The sequence below is a fragment of the Pinus tabuliformis genome, chromosome 7, assembly GCF_031772625.1.
Source record: "Pinus tabuliformis cultivar Carrire ecotype Pingquan chromosome 7, CPIR1, whole genome shotgun sequence".
Classification (NCBI taxonomy): domain Eukaryota; kingdom Viridiplantae; phylum Streptophyta; class Pinopsida; order Pinales; family Pinaceae; genus Pinus; species Pinus tabuliformis.
Window position 1 is genome coordinate 756,152,703 of NC_142293.1, and position 26,918 is coordinate 756,179,620.

The window sequence follows — 26,918 nt, forward strand, 5'->3', positions numbered from 1 at the left end:
GTCGAGTCAATTCTTATTTATATAGTTTTTCCCATAAAATCTAGAATTGAGAAGCATAATGTAACAAACTGCTATATACATCTAGGATATATACATCTTCCTAGCAATAATATCTAAAATTTCCCTTCAGATGTACTTATTAAGAGGGTCTTTCTTGTACTACCTCTATTTCTTAGGGTGTAAAGATCTTATTCAATGTTTTTGTCGAGCCAATTCTTATTTATATCATTTTTCTTATAAAAGGTAGAATTGACACTCACAATGTAACAAACTACTATGTACATCTTCCTACATTAATATCTAAAATTTCCATCCATATGTACTAATTAAGAAAGTTTTTCTTATGATGATGAATAATACTTGTGTTTATGTAACAAACTATTCCTAGAGGGTCTTTCTTGTACTACCTCTATTTCTTAGGGTGTAAAGATCTTATTCAATGTTTTTGTCGAGCCAATTCTTATTTATATCATTTTTCTTATAAAAGGTAGAATTGACACGCACAATTTAACAAACTACTACGTACATCTTCCTACATTAATATCTAAAATTTCCATCCATATGTACTAATTAAGAAAGTTTTTCTTATGATGAAGAATAATACTTGTGTTTATGTAACAAACTATTCCTAGAGGGTCTTTCTTGTACTACCTCTATTTCTTAGGGTGTAAAGATCTTATTCAATGTTTTTGTCGAGCCAACTCTTATTTATATCATTTTTCTTATAAAAGGTAGAATTGACACGCACAATGTAACAAACTACTATGTACATCTTCCTACATTAATATCTAAAATTTCCATCCATATGTACTAATTAAGAAAGTTTTTGTTATGATGATGAATAATACTTGTGTTTATGTAACAAACTATTCCTAGAGTCCCCCTGTAGAAAGATATTCAAATCCCTCAATGTGGAGGAGGTTAGTTTACTCATGCTCCCAAATTTCAAGAAGAAATATAATATCAATTTTTCTAGAGATCAATTAGAAATATAGTATCAATTTCTTTCTAGATCAACCATGACAATGCCATGTAATCATTTAGAGTTTAAAATATTCATATTTAATATTATAATTTCTTTTTATCTATATTTTTAATAATAGCTTTCTGATTTTTAATATTTATTTGTCATTTTCCTTTTCTCTTACCATTTTTAACTTTAAGCACAAATCAATTTATCACATATATATAATTTTATGTGAATTATATTTTATTTTAGAATTATTTTTTTATAATAAAATATAAATTTGTAATATTCTTAGGTAATGTATTTTCTATTTATAAATTTTATGTGATATTAAATTTTATTTTTATAAATAATTAATAATTCATATGACACATAAATAAACTTTAAATTCCATAATTTATATAATACTTTATAAACTAATCATCTCTAATAAAAGGAGTTGTTTTTAATGCTATTTTTTAGACTTTTTGGTGCGGTGGAAAAATTTGAGGTGAAATCTTGATTTGTGTTATTTAAACTAGTTTTTTGACTGGATATATGGATTCAACATCCTGAAAAACCCCTTGGGCACTTTGATTGCACAGGATTACCCATCAAGCTTGCGATTTCAATAAATTCCTGCCAGATTTTAGAGAAATTACACCGGAAAAACCCACCGTAAAAACTTCCAAAAAATCGCAAAAAAAACTCCCTAATTAAAACACAGTTGTTTATAATGCGACTTTTTGGAAGCCTTTCCGGTGGGTTTTTCTGGTCAAAATCCGACAGCGATTTATTGGAATCGCAAGTTTGATAGCTAGTTTTTGCACAATCAAAGCGTCCCAGGGGTTTTTCAGGTGCTGAATCCAAATATGCAGTTAAAAAACCATTTTAACTGCAACAAATCAAGATTTAACCTCAATTTCTTCCGCCGAATTCCATCTCAAAAAATCGCATTATAGACAACTCCAATTAAAACTATCACATAAAATAAATATATTTTTTATATACCTATGAATTACTTTTTCTATTTAATTTCTTATGCATTTATTGATTCTACCGACATATCTATCTAGTGTAGGTGAAATGCTTGTCAAATTAGGTATGGATAAAATCACATTATAAAATGTTAACGTTAATTATGTGATCAGGCCTTCCTGGCAGCTTGGAATGCAGCATGCAAAAGCAGCTCGGATTCGGTTTTTCTGGTTCCACATGGGAAAAACTACCTGGTCAATCCCATCAACTAGTATGGTCCTTGCAAGTGTGTCCATTTGACTGCACAGGTAATAATCAACATCTTTTCATTTTGCAATATATATTTTCATATGAATTTAAAAAATTAAACATCGCTTGCTGTCGTATAACATCCCTGAATATATAACAGATATCAGGCAGAATAATCGCCCCACCTGATCCATGTCGCTGGAATCCCAAAGCTCGCCAGGAATGGCTTATGTTCTCCAAGGTCCAAGGATTAACTATTAGTGGCGGAGGCATTATTGATGGGACAGGGCGGAAATGGTGGGCTGGGGATTGCAATCGAGACCGAAACCATGTAAGACATTGCTTGGCAAAATAAGCATGATGTGATTTTATAGCCTAGTTCATTAGCTATATGGTATCTAGTGTTAAATAAAAGGATTGTTTGGGCATTTCATCCATCGCGCGGAAGGTGAGAAGAATTTTATTTTATTTTATTTTTTAAACGATATAAAATATTTTAATATAAGTTTTTTGGTTTTTTATTAGTTTAAATTTATTTTAATTTTAGATTTAAAATAGGTTATTTCAAGAGATTTGAATTTTTAGTGATAAATCTAGGTTTGTTCAATAGATTTGAATTTTTTAGTGATAGATTTAGGTTTGTTTGATTATTAATAATTGATAATTATAATTTTTATTTTATTTTCTTATTTTAGTTTTATATAATTTGACTTACTCAAAATGTTTTAATTAATGCGTACTCTAACTTATTGATGAAATGACATTTTTCATGACATTTTTTCCGGTTAATTATAACTAAAATCCGGCAAAGACTTCTAAAAAACCTTATTGACAAAATGTTATTGATGAAATGACCTTTTTCATGACATTTTTTCCGGTTAATTATAACTAAAATCCAGCAAAGACTTCTAAAAAACCTTATTGACGAAATGACTTTTTTCACGACATTTTTTCTGGTTAATTATAACTAAAATCCGGAAAAGGTAGTTTCTAAAAACTCAAGGTTAAGTTGTTTAATTTGTAGATAAACTTTAATCTAAGTTGTTTAATCTTTAGATTTTTAGTGCACTCGAGAGATTTTCAAGTAGTAAATTCATTTATACATTCAAAAATGCATTTTAAACGACAAACTAGTGAAAAAGAGCATAATAATTTTTTTTAAAGTGTAATCTACCAAACCGCAAGAAGGATAAAATCTCTTGAGATGAAAATCTATTTTATAGTGCAAAGGGATTTGATCCTTTTATGCTCTTGGTAGATTCGAAGTTAAGATAGATATAGGCTAGTAAAATTGACTATTTTACCTCTATTTTATTTTAATTATTATTCTATTTTTTTATTATTATTATTAGTTTTGTTTTATTTTTATTACAAAGGATGGACTACTTTAGCTATATTTCATTTTATTATTAATTCTATTTTTTATTTTATATATATTCTTATATAAGAATACCATGGGCAAAACCATGGGTTGTAGAAACCTAGGAAATTGACTATTTTACATCGATTTTATTTTAATTATTAGTTCTATTTTTTATTTTATTTTATTTTAAATTTTGTTTATTTATTTTTATTATTCTTTTAATGTAATTTGACCCAGTCAAAATGGTTATAGGACAGGACATTACAACATCAACATCTTTACTGTACCTCGCAGGACATTACAACATCTTTACCTGCCTTGAGGATGTTAAATATTAAAGAAATGAGTTGCCTTTAGTGAGACATTTTGGAAGTTTAATTATTGAAATCACAAGTTTGATGGGTAACCCCTACACAATCCAAGTACCATAGGGGTTTTTCAAGGCGCTGAATCCATATATACACCCAAAAAAATCAGTTTAAATAACATAAATCAAGCCCAAAAAATCAGTTTAAATAACATAAATCAAGATTTCACATAACATAAATCAAGCCCAAAAAATCAGTTTAAATAACATAAATCAAGATTTCACCTCAAATTTTTCCAATGGATTACGCTAGAAAGTCCAAAAAATTGACAACTCCTTAAAGAAATGATAAAATTCATCTTAATTTAGTTTTTCCAAAATTTAAAAAATTTTAAATTATAACAAATGTAATGATTAATTTTATCTAACTTATATATATGTATATATATGAAATGGCTAGGTTAATTATATTACCAAAAATGTGGAATGTGGGCTATGTCTCTTACAAAATTCAAAATGTTCTCTAGAGACTGTATTCTTCATTCCAAAATATTTCTACCATCACTTTGATACATATACTTTCTGTAGACTATAAAAAATTTCTAGTATCAGTTTATATTTACATAACATAGCAAAGTACTAAGTTTCAACAAACTAATTAACATTAGATGGTCCCTCTGTGTGAGCTTCAACTGACTGCGCAGATTCTTGGCCCTCATTGTTCCCAGTCCAGTTTGACCAACTTTTTCTCTGGATCCTTGCTAGACTCAATCTTTATGTCCTTGTCCTAGTGACCATTATCAAATTTCTAATCTATCTCATTCAAGCATATCTCCATCACAATGATTTATGTCTTGCATTCCAACTCCACTTTTTCAAATTTTCCTTCCAGTAAAATCTGCTTCGTTTCCAGTAGTTGCATCTTGGCCACCTCCTTTGTTTGTCCAATTCAATCCTCCTTGTCACTACCTGCATCAATTCTTGAATTATCATTGATAACCAATATAAGAATGTGTCCAATATCTTATGCAGTTGATTGTGACCCTAATCATCATTTCTATCCATTGCTAATCGCCAAAGTGATAGAGCTCTTCAAAAGACTCGAGTTTGACCCTGCCCCTGTTGTTCTCTCTCCTCTATGAATTGTCCTTACTTCTTAGAAGAGTGATTACATAGAATATATAATTCCCACCACCCATGAAGAGCCATTCCAGAGCTCTTGAATGCAAATCTTCCATGCTCGTGTGAACTTCCCTGCAAATTTTCTGAATTGAATGTTAAGGGAAAAACATAGAGAACAAGCGAAAGAAAATCAAGGCCCTTTGCATATGAAAATACCAATAAATCATCTTCCTCCACCATCATTCTATCATTGGATTATGATCCTTCCTCTGCGCCATATATTACTTGGGCGCTCCAGGTGTTTCTGTCCATGTAACATATACTCCACCTTTATTATGTAATTACAATGCTCATTATTGTGCCATCTTCCAAATATTGAGGGCACTAGTGATATAACTATTCTTGGCACCCGAGTATGTTGGAATTTCCTCAAATTGTTTATCAAGGAGATTTTCCAACAAAGACAATTAGATGAATCGATCATATGAATTTTGTTTTCATTCAAGTTGTTCATTGAATAGCTTGGAAAAATGTTGAACTTGGATGTAATTCCACAATTTTGTTTCTTTATTGAACATTTCATCTTCCTCGGAGTTGAAATTTCTATACACATGATATAGTTCAATGTGATCAAATTGATGTGTTTGCATAATAGTCCTACGAAGAATTAAAGCAAGGGAGGAATTCAAATTTTCCCCAGCTTTTGAAATTTTCCTAATCACGAGCATTTAATCAAGAATAACCAAAATATTAGAGGTTTTACTTGTTATTTATTATTCTAAACCTTGACACAATGCTAAATATTTAGGCTTATTATTAGATGAATTTCCTAATCCCCAAGCAAATTTAACTTTTTTTCATCAGGTCAATAGATAACCCCTCCTGCACTTTCCACACATAGTTTTCCTTTAGAGGCTCCATATAAGAATAGAAAATGTTGCCCTTTGCTTGCTCACCAACATTAAAATTCAGAGGAATCCATTCTACTGAGCCAGTTCTATTTGGAAACTGGATGAAGTTTAATTATTTTGATTTGATGGGATGGAGGACCTAATTTTATCCACTCCTTTTCGGGTGGTTATATTTTTCCTATCTTATATTGTTCATATCCTCGAGTTGTGATAGCTTCAAACAATAGGAACAATGCATTATGAGCCACCATTGTTGAAGAAACTTGCTCCCCTTTGAAAATTGATTTATTTTGAGCAAGCGAAATTAACCAACATATGTACTTGGCATACATTCCCAACATCTCATTGAAACTGATGTTGGTTTTCTAGGCCATAGAAATGTATTCCTCCATTTTAAAAACATATCACTCCAGGATTCTAGAATTTTGTTGATGATAATTACCTTTTCAAAACCATCTCACCAAACTGACAAAGAGAAAGGTAAATACAAAACACAAGTGAGGTATATTCTCCTCATCAGCCTTGCAAAGCACAAATCTTGATGGTCCATGTATATTCCCTTTTTCAAGATTTTTTGTAGTTAATAATTTGCCATGAATCAACACCTAGCATAATTTATTTACATTAGGGATTCCATCTCTTTTCCATATTTTCTTCCACATTCTATTAGGCAGAGCATGTGGAATCCTTTTCACCAACAACTCATATGCCACTTTGACTAATTATGTCTGATGTAATCTAACGATCCATGAGTGTTTATCTTTGATAGTCTCCAATATGGACACTAAGCCTTTTTACAGGGAGGTAAATTTATTCCATTGAGGCGAAAGGTTTAAAGGAAATCAAGGCAAAACCAACCTTTCTAAATGCCTTGATAGTCCCCTTTTGATATATATTTCAACCTCACCCATCCTGTGCTCTTCATCTAGCTCGCCAAATATCCTATCTCATCTCATTCTCCCAATGGACCATATGAGATTAAACAATCTTTCCAAATGTTTATTCATGCTCCATTGCTATCTCTCCAACTTAGATTATCCAATATTATCTGAGTTTATTTTTTGCATAGCCTCCATACATTTGAACCAATCCTATTCCACTTCGCTTTTTTAGCCCTAAGGAGCTTATTTTTATGAAAGTATTTATGGACAAGTCTTTCTTCCACAATTCCTCAGAATGATAGAGAAATCGTCAAACAATTTTGGCTCCCATTTCTAGGTCCATAAGATGCAGATATTTGATCACTAGACCACCATATATTTTTAGAAGGCGAACAACATTATAACAAAAAGATGGGACTTTTTCTCAATTTGTTTACCTTGTTTCCATAAAAAAAATGTGAATTATAGTGCTTATTTTATTAACTACACTTTTAGGGGCAAGAATGCCAAAAAACAAGTAAATTGGAAATGTCGATATAATAGATTTGATCATAACTATTTGTCCTACTTTGTTAAGCCCTTACACACCCCAATAACGGAGCTTTTTCTTGAATTTTTGAATCACGTCATCCCAGTCGTCCAAATTTTAGGCACCCATTGGTATGGGAACTCTGAGATATTTGAAGTATTTCCACCTCGTTTTCATAGAAAATTCAAGAGAGCTAGATATTTCTCTCAAAGCTTCTTTAAAGCATATCCAACTATATAGTTGAATATTTATTTTCTTAATGATACCACTAGAGTGATCCAAATAGGAGTCAGGGACTCTTTTAAATCTATTGTCTATAATTTTGGATGCTCCTCCCAGCAAGAATGTGTCATCTGTGAATTGTAAATGGTTAGCTACCTTGGTATTCCTTTCGATGCTTAGTCCATTTAGACGTGCATCCAATCTTTCCCATTTTAAATTCTTGATCAGAGTTTCTGTTATGGAACCAACTCACAAAATAGCAGAAAAGATAAATCAACGACTTGAGAAATAACCTCTTCGAGGGGGAACCTCCTTTACATCACATAAATGAACAATTATTGGATGATACAAATGATAAGACCTCCTTGGTATATATATGAGTCTAAGGGGTCACAATATAATTATATCCTACATAACAATAATAATGTAAGGGCACAATAATAACAATAGTGAGCTTCTATGGGGCACAAAAATAACAATATGGCTGATACATGGGCATAAAAATAACAATAGGGGGCTACACTAACAATAACAATAAGGGGGGTACACTAGTATTATAGGGACCAACATGTCCCTTTCCTTCAAAAAAGTGTTGTCCTCAATGCTTGAGTAGTTATAGATGCTTCTGTATAAATTTCTCATCCTCCCATATGGAATCTTTAGTGGGTAAGTTCTTCCACTTAATGAGATACTCTGAAATTAATCGATGCTATAATTGTCGAGTTCTTATTTCCATGACTTCTTTAGGCTCAAATATGATTTTTCTTTCTTTTTCAAGTTATCACAACACAGTTTGAACTGGGATCTTGTCACCGATTACCTTCTTTAAGCATGAAACATGGAAAACTTGGTGTACTAGGGAAGATGCAAGCAGCTCCAATTTGTATGCCATAGTACCAATCTTCTGTAACACCTTGAAGGGACCATAGTACTTGGGTGATAATTTATTATCCTTCTTAGCTTTCTTGAGGGACATTTATTTGTATGCCTGTAGCCATAAAAATACCTAGTTGCCTACATCGAAACTTCTTTCACTCTGATGCTGATATGCCTGTTTTTTCATTCGTTTCTACGATAGAGTGAGGTTATCCTTTAAGAGTTGGAGAACTTGTTGTTGATGCTCAATTCTATCTTCCAATGCTTGAAACTTAGAGTTTTCTCTTAAAGATGATGTGATGGATGATGGATGATATCTATAAAGTGCCATAAATGGGGTCATTTTGGTTGTAATATGCAAGGAAGTGTTATACCACCATTCAACTAGAGGTAACCACTTGACCCATTATGGTTTTTTATCACATACAAAGCAACGAACATATCCTTCCAAACATATTTTCACTATCTCAATTTTCCTGTCAGATCGAGGATGATAAGATGAGCTATGCGCTAATTGACTACCAAGACAAGAAAACAGTTCCATCCAAAAATTTATAGTGAAAATGGGATCACTATCACTTACAATAATCTTTGGGTTTCCATGTAGATTTTGAATTGTTTCCATAAATGTAGTAGCAACTGTACTGGCTTTAAAAGGATGAGATAATACACAAAAGTGTGCATACTTGGTAAGTTTATCAACTACCACCATGATGACACTCTTTCCTTCATACTTGGGTAAATATGTGATAAAACCCATTGAGACCTCCTCCCAACGTTGACTTGGAATGAATAAATGATATAATAGACATGGGGTCTTAATTGTCTTAACTTTATTTTTTTGGAAAACCAAACATTCTGCCACAAAATTCTGAATATAAGATTTAAGTCCATCCCAAAAAAATTCCTTCTTGACCCTGTGGTAAGTTTTTAAAAATATTGAGTGCCCTTGATGAAGGAGCATCTAGACTTAGCCAACAATGTGATTATGTGTTCACATGTTGTGGCTAACAAGGGTTAGAGAAAAAATTGATTATTAATTTTCTTATTAATTGTTAATTGTGTAGTAGCTAGTTTGTTAAATTTTGGATAAAATAGGAATAAATGGCAAGTTTATCCTCCCTATGAGGAGATCAAGCCAAGTAGATTAGATCATTAAGTTAGGATAGGATTTGGTTTCTAAAAAAATAGTAAATTCATTCATTTGTGGAAGGAGGCTGTTAGTTAGTGATATTGTTTTCTGATTGTAATCACGAGTGAGGGGAGAGAGAAAGAGACAGAGAGGGAGAGTGAAAAATCAAGCCATCGAGGGCCAGATGGGATAAGATCCAATTTCATGAATAAAACTCTATTTTTTATTGGGTATCGAAGGAATTTTTGTTGATTTTGATCATGGAGTAGTTTTGTTGGGTTGTTGATGACAGTCAAACGTTGTGACACAGTGAAATCTTCAATTGTACATACCTTACCTTACCTAAACTATATGTATAGTATCAAGATCTGGCTCGATCACAAGTTGTAGAATTTATTCCTTTGCACAACCATGAATTTGCTGAGCATTGATCCAATGGTAACCTTCACGATTTTATTGTCAATCCTATAGATCATGCCTCAACAATTCGACAAAGGAGGAAACCCAGAAAAAAAAAAAAATAATAATAAATAAATAAAAAAATCGGTTAAATTGCATTCATGAGCTCGGTGGTGCATTTTTCTTTCTCGCATTGCATTTTTGTTAGTTAGCACTGTGCTACCCCTCTTGGTGTTGCCCTTTTGCTTGAAATTTCTCTGTTTCTATGTATAGCATTGTGCTTTTGTCAGTAACTTGCTAATCAATTTTTCTCAGGGCTAGAGAGCCCTCAAATCGACTCCATTAATGAGGATTGTCCTCTCCATGATCCACCTATAGTTTCAATATGGTTATGGTTTTTCTGAGCTTCATTTTAGGTGGTTGTGTATAGAAATTTGTAGGTTGTTGTGGTCCTTTAAGTTGGTTCTACATCATTTGGTATCAGAGCTGACAGGAACTGAGTTCTGCTCTTAGAACTTCAGCAAACATGCCACCTAGGAGAGGAGTTGGCATAGGTCGGGGAAGGCCTGTAGCCAATGTAGTTTTACTGGACGAGATTCGACATCTTCACACAAGAATGGAGACAATGGAAACTACTCAGAGGAGAACACCTGATGAAGGGGATGTCAGTGCTATAGAGGAATCTTCTGAGGAAGAAGAAGACGAAGAAAATGAAACAACTAAAGTCCTCAAGATGTTGGCAAAAGTTAGTGGAAGACCAAAGATAGAAATACCTCTGTATGAAGGAGGCCTTAATGTGGAAGAGTTGATGGATTGGATCAATTCATTAGATAAGTATTTCGACTATGAGGAGGTTGATGACAAAAAGAAGGTGAAATTTTCAGCTACCAGATTGAAGGGCCATGTAGCCATCTGGTGGGGTGAGCTATAAATATCGAGAGAAAGAAAGGGAAAATAAAAGATCAAGCAGTGGGACAAAATGGTGAGTAAATTAAAAAGTAAATTCATGCCAAAGGATTATTAGCTTAACCATTTCATACAGTTGCAAAACTTGAGGTAGAAAGGAATGACTACACAGAGGAGCATTAGAGAAGAACATGTTGAGGATACAGAAAATGTAGACATATATATCAATGGATTAAGATATGACATATAAGATGAAATCAGTTTGTTGAGTCTGAAGACAATTGAAGATGCATATCAAGCAGCTTTGAAGGCAGAGGAGACAATATCAAGGAAGAAAAATCAAAAGAGCAGGGGTAAAATTCCAGCAACAGGGAGAGGAGCTTCCAGACCAAGGTTCCAACACTCTCAAAATGAAGCAGGAGGTTCTAGTAGTCAACCACCACATAGAGGATACTTTGGTAGAGGGAGATTTGTACCTAGAATTAGAGGCCGAGGAAGAGAAATTTGGTGTTACATATGTTGAGAATTAGGACATGGATCATGGGGCTGCCCTCAAAATAAAACATCAAACCAAAGGAATGTGAATATAGCGGATACAAAAGAAGAAAACCCTTAGTTCATGGGGGAAGAAGAGCCACTTGAGGTAGGAGAGTCCTTATTGTTAAAAAGGGTGTTTCTTAAGGTAGAGAAGGAAGCAAATGAACCAGCTTAGAGGAAAATTCTATTCAGGACTATATGCAAGTCTAAAGATAAATGTTGCAAGCTTGTGATTGACAGTGGGAGTACTGATAATATTTTATCCACAGAGATGGTTTAGAAATTGGGGTTGGTTAAGATGGTACACCCTACTCCTTACAAGGTTTCATGGCTATAGAAAGGACATCAACTTCTAGTGACAGAACAGTGCAAAGTCGAGGTACAGATTGGTACCTATAAAGATATCATACTGTGTGATGTGATGCCTATGGATGTGTGCCATATATTACTGGGAAGACCGTGGCAATTTGACAGGAAAGCAAGAGGAACACATATACCTTAGAGAAGGGTGGGAAGAAGCACATATTGCTACCTTTGAATGATGAACCAAATAAAAGAGCAGTTCGAGATAATGTTTTGTTGATCAGTGGAAAAAAAATTGATGCGGGAAGTCAGAAAGGAGGAAGGAATGCAATTTGCTGTTGTGGGAAAACCCAAGATAATTTTGACTTCTACTAATTTAGACAATTTGCCTGTGGAAATTAAAAATCTGTTGAATCATTATACTCATATTATTGTTGATTAATTACCAAATGCATTGCCACCAATTAGAAGTGTCAGCCATCACATAAATCTAATACTTGGTGTGAGTTTGCCAAACAAAGAAGCATATAGGTTAACTCTTTAGGAGAATGAAGAAGTTGGAAGGCAGGTACAAGAATTGTTGGATAAAGGGCTAATAAGGGGGAGCTTAAGTCTGTGTGCAGTACTTAGTACCCAAAGAAAGGTGGTGAATGGGGCATGTGTATTGACTCCAAAGAAATAAATAAGATCACTAGCAGGTATATATCTCCCTTACCACATATGGATGATTTGATGGATTGTTTGAGTGGGTTAAAATATTTTTCTAAAATAGATATAAAGAGTGGATACCATCAAAGAAGGATTAGAGAGGGGGATGAATGGAATACTGTGTTTAAGACCAACAATGGGTTGTATGAATGGTTAGTGATGCCTTTTGGGCTCACTAATGCACGAAGTACATTTATGAGACTGATGAATGAAGTCTTAAAGGATTATGTTGGAAAATTCGTGATAGTTTATCTTGATGACATTTTAATTTTCAGTCGGAGTAAGGAAGAGCATCTAGAACATCTTAAATTGGTTTTAAATGCTTTGCAAAATGAGAAACTGCTGATAAATTTGAAGAAGTGTAGTTTCATGAAGAAGGAGCTCATTTACCTTGGATTTTAACTCTCGAAATAAGGTTTGAAGATGAAACTGGAAAATATTTGAGCAATTTTGAATTGGCCAACTCCAAGAAGCGTATTTGAGGTAAGAAGTTTTCATGGTCTTGCAAGTTTTTATAGGAAGTTTATAAGAAGTTTTAGTCATATCGATGCACCGATAGTTGAAACAATAAAAGAGAGCAACCAACCATTTAAGTGGACAGAGGCAACAAATCGAAACTTTAAATTGTTGAAAAAGAAGATCACTGAAAAACCTGTTTTAGCCTTGCCAAACTTTGATAAAACTTTCCAAGTTGAGATTGATGCTAGTGGGATAGCAATTGGAGCTTTCTTGAGCCAGGAGCAGAGACCTATAGCTTATTTCAGTGAAAATTTGAATGAGGCCAAGCGGAAGTACTCATCCTATGACAAAGAATTCTATGCTATTGTGCAGGCTTTAAAGAAATGGAGGCATTACTTGTTGCCTAAAGAATTTATTTTGTATTTTGATAATCATGCACTGTAGTTCATAAATAATCAACAAAAGTTGAGCCAAAAGCATGTTAAGTGGGCGGATTTCTTGCAGAGTTTCACCTTTGTAATCAAGCATACAAGCGGTAAGTCAAATAAAGTTGATGATGCTTTAAGCCGAGTAAATCTGGCTGCACAGAACTAAATATTGGCATCTTGGGATTTGAAGAGATGATTGATATGTACAAGGAAGACACTGATTTTAAAGAAATATATGCAGCTGTTCAAAATCCTATGATTCATAACAAAAGTCAGTGGTTAGACTACCAAATTCAAGGAGGTTTATTGTTCAAGAGAAATAAAATGTGTATCCCTAAATGCTCCATGAGAGAAAATCTAATAAAAGAAAAGCACAGTGGGGGACTATTTGGACACTTTGGGTAGGACAAAATATTCGCTCAAGTGATTGATTTTTATTATTGGCCAAAAATGAAAATTGATATCAAAAATTTTGTTGAGAAATGCAGGGCTTGTGAACATGCCAAGGGAGGGAGCCAAAACACTGGATTATATCAACCATTACCAATACCGAACAGGCCTTGGGATGCGGTCAACATGGATTTTGTTTTGGGTTTGTCAAAAACTCAAAGAGGATATGATTCTATTTACGTTGTTGTAGATAGGTTTTGAAAAATGGCTCATTTCATTACTTGTAGGAAAACTAGCGATGCAACTCATATTGCAAATTTGTTTTTCTCAGAAATTGTAAGATTACATGGGTTTCTTGTAAGCATTGTTTCAAATAGAGACACCAAGTTTGTGGGACATTTTTGGAGGACCCTGTGGAAAAAACTAGGTACAAACCTCAGTTTTAGTTCAGCCTGTCATCCTTAAACGGATGGGAAAACTGAAGTGGTGAACAGGAGCTTGGGAAACATATTAAGGAGTTTGGTTTATAAAAATCCAAAACAGTGGGATTTGGCGCTTGCTCACGCTGAATTTTCTTACAATGATACTCCTAACTGGAGTACCAGAATGAGTCCATTTCTGATTGTTTTTGGCATGCACCCAAGAGGAGTATATGAGCTTAGAGATTTGGGAAAGCAAGAAACCAGGAGTGCAAAGGTTGAAGAATTTGTGGAACAAATGCAAAAGCTACAGGAAGATGTCAAGAAAAGGTTACAAGAAAACAACAGGAAGTATAAACAAAGGGCCAATGAGAAGAGGACATAAAAGGAGTTTCAAGTGGGTGATTTAGTTATGGTTTACCTAAGGAAGGAAATATTTCCTGTCAAGACGTATAACAAATTTAAAATGAAAAAGATAGGGCCATGCATAATTTTGAGGAAGTTTTCCTCTAATGCTTATGAGATTGAGCAGTCGGAAGGAATTGGCATATCTCCTATCTTTAATATTACAGACTTGTACCCGTACAAGGAAACAGAGGCAGAATCACAAGATGAACCTACAGAAGAGGAGGTTAAGACTCTAAATTTGGAGGAACAGATGCCAAAGACAACAAAGAAGGAATTAGAAGCCATCCTGGAGAAAAGAGTAATAAAGAAGACTAGGGGAGAAACATATTATTAGTATCTAGTCAAATGGAAGGGACAACCAGTTGAGGATGCTAATTGGATGAAAACAACAGAGGTACAAAAATACCAAGTGAATCCTGAAGATTTGATAGACTAGTATTTTTCTTCCCTGCGAGTCTGATGTAAGAGCATCTGGACTTAGCCAGCAATGTGATTGTGTGTTCACATGTTGTGGCTAACAAGGGCTAGAGAAAAAAATTGGTTATTAATTTTCTTATTAATTATTAATTGTGTCGTTAGTTTGTTTTCAAATTCTGGATAAAATAGGAATAAATGGAAAGTTGATCCTCCCTACGAGGAGATCAAGCCAAGTAGATTAGTTCATTAAGTTAGGATAGGATTTGGTTTCTAAAAAAATAGTAAACTCCCTCATTTGTCGAAGGAGGTTGTTAGTTAGTGATATTGTTTTTTGATTGTAATCTCGAGTGAGGGGAGACAGAGAGATAGAGAGGGAGAGAGAAAAATCAAAGCCATCAAGGGCTAGATGGGATAAGACCTAATTTCATGAATGAAAATCTATTTTTTATTGGGTATCGAAGGGCTTTCTGTTGAATTTGATAATGGAGTACCTTTGTTGGGCTGTTGATGATAGTCAAACGTTGTGACATAGTGAAACCTTTGATTGTACATCCCTTAACTTACCTAAACCATATGCACAGTATCAAGATCTAGCTTGATCATAAGTCGTAGCAGTTATTCCTCTGCACAACCATGAATTTTCTGAGCATTGATCCAATGGTAATCTTCATGATTTTATTGTCAATCCTATAGATCATGCCTCAACAATTCGACAAAGGAGGAAACCTAGAAAAAAATTCCAAAAGAAAATTCAATTAAATTGCATTCCTGAGCTCCGTGCTGCGTATTTTTTTTTAATTTTTTAATTTTTATTTATTGTCAATCCTATAGATCATGCCTCAGCAATTCGACAAAGGAGGAAACCTAGAAAAAAAATTTCAAAAGAAAATTCAATTAAATTGCATTCCTGAGCTCCGTGCTGCGTATTTTTTTTTAATTTTTTAATTTATATATATATATATATATATATATATATATATATATATATATATATATATATATATATATATATATATATATATTGGCACTGTGTTTTTATCAGTTGGTGCTTTGCTTCCCCTCTTGGCACTACCTTTTGCCCAAAATTGTTGCGTTTTGTGTATAACGATGTGCTTTCGTCGATAACCTGCTAATCAGTGTTTCTCAGGGCCAGAGAGCCCTCAAGTTGACTCCATTGATGAGGATTGTCCTCTCCATGATCCACCTATAGTTTCAATCTAGTTATGGTTTGTCTGAGCTTCATTTTAGGTGGTTGTGTAGAGAAATTTGTAGGTCGTTGTTGTCCTTTAAGCTGGTTCTACATCAGCCCTCCTAAGGGGGAGGTGTGTAATTGAAAAAGAATATTTTGTTTGAGTTGGGTATTCTTACAAAGATATAAGCGATCTTTGTACCATAATGAATCATTTTTCCAGCTAAATATATCAAATGTAATGGGATCTTGCTGCAACTTTTGAATGAATGTCCACACTTCTTCATCATTATTCCATTCATCCCTTGCCTCGGTTATCCAATCAAGTTTGATAATAGAAATGACACAAAGCAATTTTTCCACATCCTCATCCTTTTTTGAGAGTGCATCTTCAATAACATTTTTCTTCTCTTTTTTGTAGATTATTTCAAAGTCATAACCCTACATCTTTGTGACCTATTTTTCTGCTCTTCGAAAGATAATCTTTGTTCCAAAAAGTATTTAAGACTATCATAATCTGTTTTTACCTTGAAGTGTCTTCCCATTAGGTAAGGTCACCATTACTTTAGTGCATCTAGTATTGCCAACATTTCCTTCTCATAAATAGGTTTGTGTAAATACTTTCCTTTGATTGGACGGATTTCAAAAGCAATGGGTCTTCCTTCTTGAATTAAAACAACACTAATTCCATTTCCTAAGGCACCACATTCCACATTAAAGGTTTTTGTGAAGCTTGGCATAGCTAAAAATGATGTTTGGTACATTTCTTATTTAAGATGTTCAAAGGCATTAGTTGCTTCTTGAGTCCAAGAAAATTCATCTTTCTTCAGTAATGTTGTTAAAGGTGTCGTTATTCTCCCATAATTCATAACAAACTTGTGATGATACCGTGTCAACCTGAGAAATCCTCGAAGATGATTTATGGTTGTGGGTATTTTCCATTCCTTAATGGATTCAATTTTGTTAGGGTCTATGTTAACACCCTCATGAGATACAATATGACCCAAATATTCCACCTACTGTACTCCAAAGAAACATTTGAAGGTTTTTGCATATACTTGTTTCTCCTCCAATAGTTTGAGCACCCTTTCAACATGTTGAACATGATCCTTCCAAATCTTGTTGTAGATTAGTATATCATCAAAAAATACTAACACAAATTTTCTAAGGAAGGGTTTGAAAATGGAATTCATCAAACCTTGAAATGTGAAAGGTGCATAGGTAAGGGCAAAAGGCATGACAAAAATTCATAATGACCCTCATGATTTCTAAATGCTATTTTCGGAATGCCTTAAGTCTTCTATCTAATTTGATGATTTCTTGAATGAAGATCCAACTTGGCGAAGTAAATTTTTCCATGTAATTCATCGAACAAGTCATCAATGACAAGAATCGGAAATTTATCTTTAATCACAAGTGTATTGAGCTCCCATTAATCTAGACACATGTGCCATGATCCATCCTTCTTGTGCACCAATACTACTGGATCAAAGAAAGAACTTTGACTAGGTTGAATTATACCGACCATTAGAATTTCTGCAACCATCCATTCAATTTCACTCTCTTGGGCATAGGGATATCCATAAGGCCTGATGTTTGGAGGAACATTTCTTGGAATCAAATTAAATTCATGATCATGATCATGAATAGGTGGGAGGCCTTTGGGAGTCTCAAATACCTTGGAATGATTGTCCAAGGCTTTTTGGAGGTCTCGAGAAATAGATGATTTCTATGTTTGAACCTCTAGTGAGCATAATCGTGCAAGTACTACCCATTTTTCTTTATTTAAAAGATTTTTCATCCCATTAGAGTTGACTATATTTCCTAGTTTCCCTATGATACCCTTTAATACAACTCCCTTTCCTTCCCAACAAAAATTCAAGAAATGTTCTTAAAAATTAGTAGCTATCGTCCCTAAAAATTGTAACCATTAGACTCCTAGTACAACATCAACAACACCCATTGGAATAGAAAGAATTGGACTATTAAACACATATTCCCCTATGGTTAGCTTGATATTATGACACTTTCCTGAGCAATTTATAGTTCCTACATTTGCAACCATCACTTGACACTCTCGTGCTAGATATAGGAATCAACTCAATTCCTTGGTCATCTTACAATGAATAAAATTATGGGTACTACCAGATTCAATCAACACTAGTACCTTTTTATTCTTAAATTGTCCTACTATCTTGAGAGTTTGAGGAGTGCTAATTCCTGCCAATGCATTACAAGATATGGTTAGATTAATTTCTTGTTTCTCTGGGGTTTGTTCCTGGTGTATATCCTCTTCTTTTTACATTTCTTGTTTTTTTTCTTCCTCCTCTTCAAAATCTACGTAAAATATTTTCTTCTAAGCACACTTATTACCTTTAGTGTATTTTCTATCACAATTGTAACAAATCCCTTTTCCTCTTTTTTCCTCCATTTGTTGTGGTTTTAACCCTGTAGGTTATGGAATGTTGGGAGTAGAAACCCTTCCATATTTATAATTGTGAGTGGTAGACTTCCTTGTTGCCATAATTTTGCTTTCAACTTTTCTTGCCACCCTGAATGCCTTCTCTAGTGAATCAAGTTCCCAAAGGTAAACCTCATGTTGGATGTTATCCTTTAAAGTCCCTATGAAGGCATTAATCCTATGCTCCTATGGCATATCATTTACCCTAATATTAAATTTTTGGAAGTCCTCAATGTGCTCTACCATTGAACCATTTTGTTTGATATTTATCAATTGGATAAAGAAGGTGTTGCTCTTTGTATCCTCATAATGTGCTATCATTTCCTATGTAAAAATTGCCCAAGTGACAAGTGGTTTACGAGAACAAATTCATCGATACCATACAAACTGATTAGGTTCTAAACATAAAGATGTAATGCGTACCTTTTGTGTGTGTTGCACATCATGGAGTTCAAAATATTGCTCCATCTATAGTATCCATATTACCAGATACTTGCCACCAAACTTCCTTATATCAATCTTTGGAATATGGTGGATCTTAAAGTCTTTGAAATTATGATTAACATTCCTTTTGTTCTCAACATGAGTTTCATAGAATACCTTTTCTCCATTAGGAAAAATTTCTTGCAGCAACTTTCTCAAACCTTTCATCTTAGCTTCCATGTTTTCTTTTAATCCATCCTTCAAACCTTCCATGTTTTCTTTTAATCCATCCTTCAAACCTTCCATGTCTGATTTTAAACCATTCTTCAAACCATCTATATTAGCTTCCATTTCATTTTTGGTTACTTTTTGTGTGAGCAAAATTTGTTGCACTTGGTCTCATAATTTTGCTATATCGTGTTGCATTTCTTCCACTTCTTCATGCGTCATAGTAGATCTTTATGGTTGCTTACTAGGTGTTTTCATTTTCTTTCTTCGAGTAATTTTGGAATCAAACAATGATATTTGTGATTCATTATGCCCCTAGAATCACTTCAAACTGATTTTTCAAACAAAACTTATGCAAATTTTAAAAAATATACACCTTTTTCTTGTTTTGTAGGAACGCGATATTGAATTTGTTGTGGCTATGCAATTTCGGAAATCCAAGGTCTTAAATTTAGTTCTGTGGTAGTTCTCTGAGTCTTCTTTCTAATTACACAAATAAAACTGAGATTGGATTCTTTAAGAAAGAGTTATGCCCAATCTCCCATGATGACTTGATTATAGACTAGTTCAGTAAAGCGAACATGTACGGAATTCCACATGTCACTATTTCAATTTTCAACTCTAAAAATGATACATGAAAAACTATAGTTTGTGAAATTTCAGTGACTTTTTATGAAATTCAAATTTGATTCTCAGAGACAAAGTTACGACTATTTTCCCTAGGCGACCTGTTTGATACTGAATTTTGGAGCTTGCAAAAACCCTAACTTCCTCGAGTCATATCCCAAAAAATATAGTGAAACAAGATTTTAAATTTGTACACAATGTTCACCTTGATTTCAGTTCCATGTGGTCTCAATTTTAGTTTTAGAAGCCTCATAGAAAAAAAATTAGCAAAAATTACAAGGTGACCTATTTGAAGAAGTGAAACCCTATAATCCAAAGCTCTATTACCAAATGTTATGCAACTAGCTCACAAAATAGAAGGAAAGATAAATCAACGACTTGATAAATAACCTCTTCAAGGGGGAAACCTCCTTTACATCACATAAATGAAAAATTCTTGGATGATACAAATGATAAGACCTCCTTGGTATATATAGGAGTCTAAGGGGTCACAATATAATTAGAGGCTACATAAAAATAATAATGTAAGGGCACAACAATAACAATGTGGGGGATAGAAGGGCATAACTGTAATAATAGTGGACTACACTAAAAATAACAATATGGGGGATACACTAGTATTGTAGCCATCTGGTGGGGTGAGCTATAAATATCGAGAGAAAGAAAGGGAAAATCAAAGATCAAGCAGTGGGACAAAATGGTGAGTAAATTAAAAAGTAAATTCATGCCAAAGGATTACTAGCTTAACCATTTCATACAGTTGCAAAACTTGAGGTAGAAAGGAATGACTACACAGAGGAGCATTAGAGAAGGACATGTTGAGGATACAGAAAATGTAGACATATATATCAATGGATTAAGATATGACATATAAGATGAAATCAGTTTGCTGAGTCTGAAGACAATTGAAGATGCATATCAAGCAGCTTTGAAGGCAGAGGAGACAATATCAAGGAAGAAAAATCAAAAGAGCAGGGGTAAAATTCCAGCAACTGGAAGAGGAGCTTCCAGGCCAAGGTTCCAACACTCTCAAAATGAAGCAGGAGGTTCTAGTAGTCAACCACCACAGAGAGGATACTTTGGTAGAGGGATATTTGTACCTAGAGGTAGAGGCCGAGGAAGAGAAATTTGGTGTTACATATGTGGAGAATTAGGACATGGATCATGGGACTGCCCTCAAAATAAAACATCAAACCAAAGGAATGTGAATATAGCAGAGACAAAAGAAGAAAACCCTTAGGTCATGGGGAAAGAAGAGCCACTTGAGGTAGGAGAGTCCTTATTGTTAAAAAGGGTGTTTCTTAAGGTAGAGAAGGAAGCAAATGAACCAGCTTAGAGGAAAATTCTATTCAGGACTATATGCAAGTCTAAAGATAAATGTTGCAAGCTTGTGATTGACAGTGGGAGTACTGATAATCTTGTCTCCATAGAGATGGTTGAGAAATTGGGGTTGGTTAAGATGGTACACCCTACTCCTTACAAGGTTTCATGGCTACAGAAAGGACATCAACTTCTAGTGACAGAACAGTGTAAAGTGGAGATACAGATTGGTACCTATAAAGATGTCATATTGTGTGATGTGATGCCTATGGATGTGTGCCATATATTACTGGGAAGACCGTGGCAATTTGATAGGAAAGCAAGAGGAACACATATACCTTAGAGAAGGGTGGGAAGAAGCACACATTGCTACCTTTGAATGATGAACCAAATAAAAGAGCAGTTTGAGATAATGTTTTGTTGATCAGTGGAAAAAAAATTGATGCGGGAAGTCAGAAAGGAGGAAGGAATGCAATTTGTTGTTGTGGGAAAACCCAAGGTAATTTTGACTTCTACTAATTTAGACAATCTGCCTGTGGAAATTAAAAATCTGTTGAATCATTATACTCATATTATTGTTGATTAATTACCAAATGCATTGCCACCAATTAGAAGTGTCAGCCATCACATAAATCCAATACTTGGTGTGAGTTTGCCAAACAAATAAGCATATAGGTTAACTCCTTAGGAGAATGAAGAAGTTGGAAGGCAGGTGCAAGAATTGTTGGATAAAGGGCTGATAAGGGGGAGCTTAAGTCTGTGTGCAGTACTAGCAGTACTTATCCCAAAGAAAGGTGGTGAATGGGGCATGTGTATCGACTCCAGAGAAATAAATAAGATCACTAGCAGGTATATATCTCCCTTACCACATATGGATGATTTGATGGATTGTTTGAGTGGGTTAAAATATTTTTCTAAAATAGATATAAAGATTGGATACCATCAAAGAAGGATTAGAGAGGGGGATGAATGGAAGACTGTGTTTAAGACCAACAGTGGGTTGTATGAATGATTAGTGATGCCTTTTGGGCTCACTAATGCATGAAGTACATTTATGAGACTGATGAATGAAGTCTTAAAGTATTATGTTGGAAAATTCGTGATAGTTTATCTTGATGACATTTTAATTTTCAGTCGGAGTAAGGAAGAGCATCTAGAACATCTTAAATTGGTTTTAAATGCTTTGCAAAAGGAGAAACTGCTGATAAATTTGAAGAAGTGTAGTTTCATGAAGAAGGAGCTCATTTACCTCGGATTTTAACTCTCGAAATAAGGTTTGAATATGAAACTGGAAAATATTTGAGCAATTTTGAATTGGCCAACTCCAAGAAGCGTATTTGAGGTAAGAAGTTTTCATGGTCTTGCAAGTTTTTATAGGAAGTTTATAAGAAGTTTTAGTCATATCGATGCACCGATAGTTGAAACAATAAAAGAGAGCAACCAACCATTTAAGTGGACAGAGGCAACAAATTGAAACTTTAAATTGTTGAAAAATAAGATCACTGAAAAACCTGTTTTAGCCCTACCAAACTTTGACAAAACTTTCCAAGTTGAGACTGATGATAGTGGGATAGAAATTGGAGCTTTCTTGACCCAGGAGCAGAGACCTATAGATTATTTCAGTGAAAATTTGAATGAGGTCAAGCGGAAGTACTCATCCTATAATAAAGAATTATATTCTATTGTGCAGGCTTTAAAGAAATGGAGGCGTTACTTGTTGCCTAAAGAATTTATTTTGTATTTTGATAATCATGCACTGTAGTTCATAAATAATCAACAAAAGTTGAGCCAAAAGCATGTTAAGTGGGTGGATTTCTTGCAGAGTTTCACCTTTGTAATCAAGCATACAAGCGGTAAGTCAAATAAAGTTGATGATGCTTTAGGCCGAGTAAATCTGGTTGCACAGGAACTAAATATTGGCATCTTGGGATTTGAAGAGATGATTGATATGTACAAGGAAGACACTGATTTTAAAGAAATATATGCAACTGTTCAAAATCCTATGATTCATAACAAAAGCCAATGGTTAGACTACCAAATTCAAGGAGGTTTATTGTTCAAGAGAAATAAAATGTGTATCCCTAAATGCTCCATGAGAGAAAATCTAATAAAAGAAAAGCACAGTGGGGGACTATTTGGACACTTTGGGTAGGACAAATATTCGCTCAAGTGATTGATTTTTATTATTGGCCAAAAATGAAAATTGATATAAAAAAATTTGTTAAGAAATGCAGGGCTTGTCAACATGCCAAGGGAGGGAGCCAAAACACTGGATTATATCAACCATTACCAATACCGAACAGGCCTTGGGATGCGGTCAGCATGGATTTTGTTTTAGGTTTGCCAAAAACTCAAAGAGGATATGATTCTATTTATGTTGTTGTAGATAGGTTTTGAAAAATGGCTCATTTCATTACTTGTAGGAAAACTAGCGATGCAACTCACATTGCAAATTTGTTTTTCTCAGAAATTGTAATATTACATGGGCTTCTTGTAAGCATTGTTTCAAATAGAGACACCAAGTTTGTGGGACATTTTTGGAGGACCCTGTGGAGAAAACTAGGTACAAACCTCAGTTTTAGTTCAGCCTGTCATCCTTAAACGGATGGGAAAACTGAAGTGGTGAACAGGAGCTTGGGAAACATATTAAGGAGTTTGGTTTATAAAAATCCAAAACAGTGGGATTTGGCGCTTGCTCAAGCTGAATTTTCTTACAATGATACTCCTAACCGGAGTACCGGAATGAGTCCATTTCAGATTGTTTTTGGCATGCACCCAAGAGGAGTATATGAGCTTAGAGATTTGGGAAAGCAGGAAACTAGGAGTGCAAAGGCTGAAGAATTTGTGGAACAAATGCAAAAACTGCAGGAAGATGTCAAGCAAAGGTTACAAGAAAGCAACAGGAAGTATAAACAAAGGGCTGATGAGAAGAGGACAGAAAAGGAGTTTCAAGTGGGTGATTTAGTTATGGTTTACCTGAGGAAGGAAATATTTCCTGTCAAGACGTATAACAAATTGAAAATGAAAAAGATAGGACCATGCATAATTTTGAGGAAGTTTTCCTCTAATGCTTATGAGATTGAGCAGTCGGAAGGAATTGGCATATATCCTATCTTTAATATTACAGGCTTGTACCCGTACAAGGAAACAGAGGTAGAATCACAAGATGAACCTACAGAAGAGGAGGTTAAGACTCTAAATTTGGAGGAACAGATGCCAAAGACAACAAAGAAGGAATTAGAAGCCATCCTGGAGAAAAGAGCAATAAAGAAGACTAGGGGAGAAACATATTATTAGTATCTAGTCAAATGGAAGGGACAACCAGTTGAGGATGCTAATTGGATGAGAACAACATAGGTACAAAAATACCAAGTGAATCCTAAAGATTTGATAGAATAGTATTTTTCTTCCCTGCGAGTCTGATGTAGGAGCATCTGGACTTAGCCAACAATGTGATTGTGTGTTCACATGTTGTGGCTAACAAGGGTTGGAGAAAAAAATTGGTTATTAATTTTCTTATTAATTATTAATTGTGTCGTTAGTTTGTTTTCAAATTCTGGATAAAATAGGAATAAATGGAAAGTTGATCCTCCCTACGGGGAGATCAAGCCAAGTATATTAGTTCATTAAGTTAGGATAGGATTTGGTTTCTAAAAAAATAGTAAACTCCTTCATTTGTGGAAGGAGGCTGTTAGTTAGTGATATTGTTTTTTTATTGTAATCTCGAGTGAGGGGAGACAGAGAGACAGAGAGGGAGAGAAAAATCAAGCCATCAAGGGCTAGATGGGATAAGCCCTAATTTTATGAATGAAAATCTATTATTTATTGGGTATCGAAGGGCTTTCTGTTGAATTTGATAATGGAGTACCTTTGTTGGGCTGTTGATGATAGTCAAACGTTGTGACATAGTGAAACCTTTGATTGTACATCCCTTAACTTACCTAAACCATACGCACAGTATCAAGATCTGGCTTGATCATAAGTCGTAGCAGTTATTCCTTTGCACAACCATGAATTTTCTGAGCATTGATCCAATGTAATCTTCATGAATTTATTGTCAATCCTATAGATCATGCCTCAGCAATTCGACAAAGGAGGAAACCCTAAAAAAAAAAAATTCAGTTAAATTGCATTCTTGAGCTCCGTGCTGCGTATTTTTTTTTAATTATATATATATATATATATATATATATATATATATATATATATATATATATATATATATATATATATATATTGGCACTGTGTTTTTGTCAGTTGGCGCTGTGCTTCCCCTCTTGGCACTACCCTTTTGCCCAAAATTGCTGCGTTTTTGTGTATAACGCTGTGCTTTCGTCAGTAACCTGCTAATCAGTTTTTCTCAGGGCCAGAGAGCCCTCAAGTTGACTCCATTGATGAGGATTGTCCTCTCCATGATCCACCTATAGTTTTAATCTAGTTATGGTTTGTCTAAGCTTCATTTTAGGTGGTTGTGTAGAGAAATTTGTAGGCCATTGTTGTCCTTTAAGCTGGTTCTACATCAGCCCTCCTAAGGGGGAGGTGTGTAATTGAAAAATAATATTTTGTTTGAGTTGGGTATTCTTACAAAGATATAAGCGATCTTTGTACCATAATGAATCATTTTTCCAGCTAAATATATCAGATGTAATGGGATCTTGCTGCAACTTTTGAATGAATGTCCACACTTCTTCATCATTATTCCATTCATCCCTTGCCTCGGTTATCCAATCAAGTTTGATAATAGAAATGGCACAAAGCAATGTTTCCACATCCTCATCCTTTTTTGAGAGTGCATCTTCAATAACATTTTTCTTCTCTTTTTTGTAGATTATTTCAAAGTCATAACCCTACATCTTTGTGACCCATTTTTTCTGCTTTTCGGAAGATAATCTTTGTTCCAAAAAGTATTTAAGACTATCATAATCTGTTTTTACCTTGAAGTGTCTTCCCATTAGGTAAGGTCATCATTACTTTAGTGCATCTAGTATTGCCAACATTTCCTTCTCATAAATAGGTTTGTGTAAATACTTTCCTTTGATTGGATGGATTTCAAAAGCAATGGGTCTTCCTTCTTGAATTAAAACAACACTAATTCCATTTCCTAAGGCATCACATTCCACATTAAAGGTTTTTGTGAAGCTTGGCATAGCTAAAAACGATGTTTGGTACATTGCCTATTTAAGATGTTCAAAGGCATTAGTTGCTTCTTGAGTCCAAGAAAATGCATCTTTCTTTAGTAATGTTGTTAAAGGTGTCGTTATTCTCCCATAATTCATAACAAACTTGTGATGATACCATGTCAACCCGAGAAATCCTCGAAGACGATTTATGGTTGCGGATATTTTCCATTCCTTAACGGATTCAATTTTGTTAGGGTCTATGTTAACACCCTCATGAGATACAATATGACCCAAATATTCAACCTACTTTACTCCAAAGAAACATTTGTAGGTTTTCGCATATACTTGTTTCTCCTCCAATAGTTTGAACACCCTTTCAACATGTTGAACATGATCCTTCCAAATCTTGTTGTAGATTAGTATATCATCAAAAAATACTAACACAGATTTTCTAAGAAAGGGTTTGAAAATGGAATTCATCAAACCTTGAAATGTGAAAGGTGCAATGGTAAGGGCAAAAGGCATGACAAAAATTCATAATGACCCTCATGATTTCTAAATGCTATTTTCGGAATGCCTTAAGTCTTCTATCTAATTTGATGATTTCTTGAATGAAGATCCAACTTGGCGAAGTAAATTTTTCCATGTAATTCATCGAAC

At 34.3% G+C, this 26,918-nt stretch overlaps 1 pseudogene across 1 annotated transcript in view; it reads left to right on the top strand.

Moving 5' to 3' along the window:
* Positions 1-26,918, top strand: part of LOC149249725 (putative polygalacturonase At1g80170) — a 64,667-nt pseudogene that overhangs the window by 22,362 nt on the left and 15,387 nt on the right. Inside the window, exons 2-3 of the transcript XR_016265891.1 lie at positions 2,098-2,232; positions 2,334-2,504. The product of XR_016265891.1 is annotated as a putative polygalacturonase At1g80170 (transcript). The remainder of the gene's footprint in view (positions 1-2,097; positions 2,233-2,333; positions 2,505-26,918) is intronic.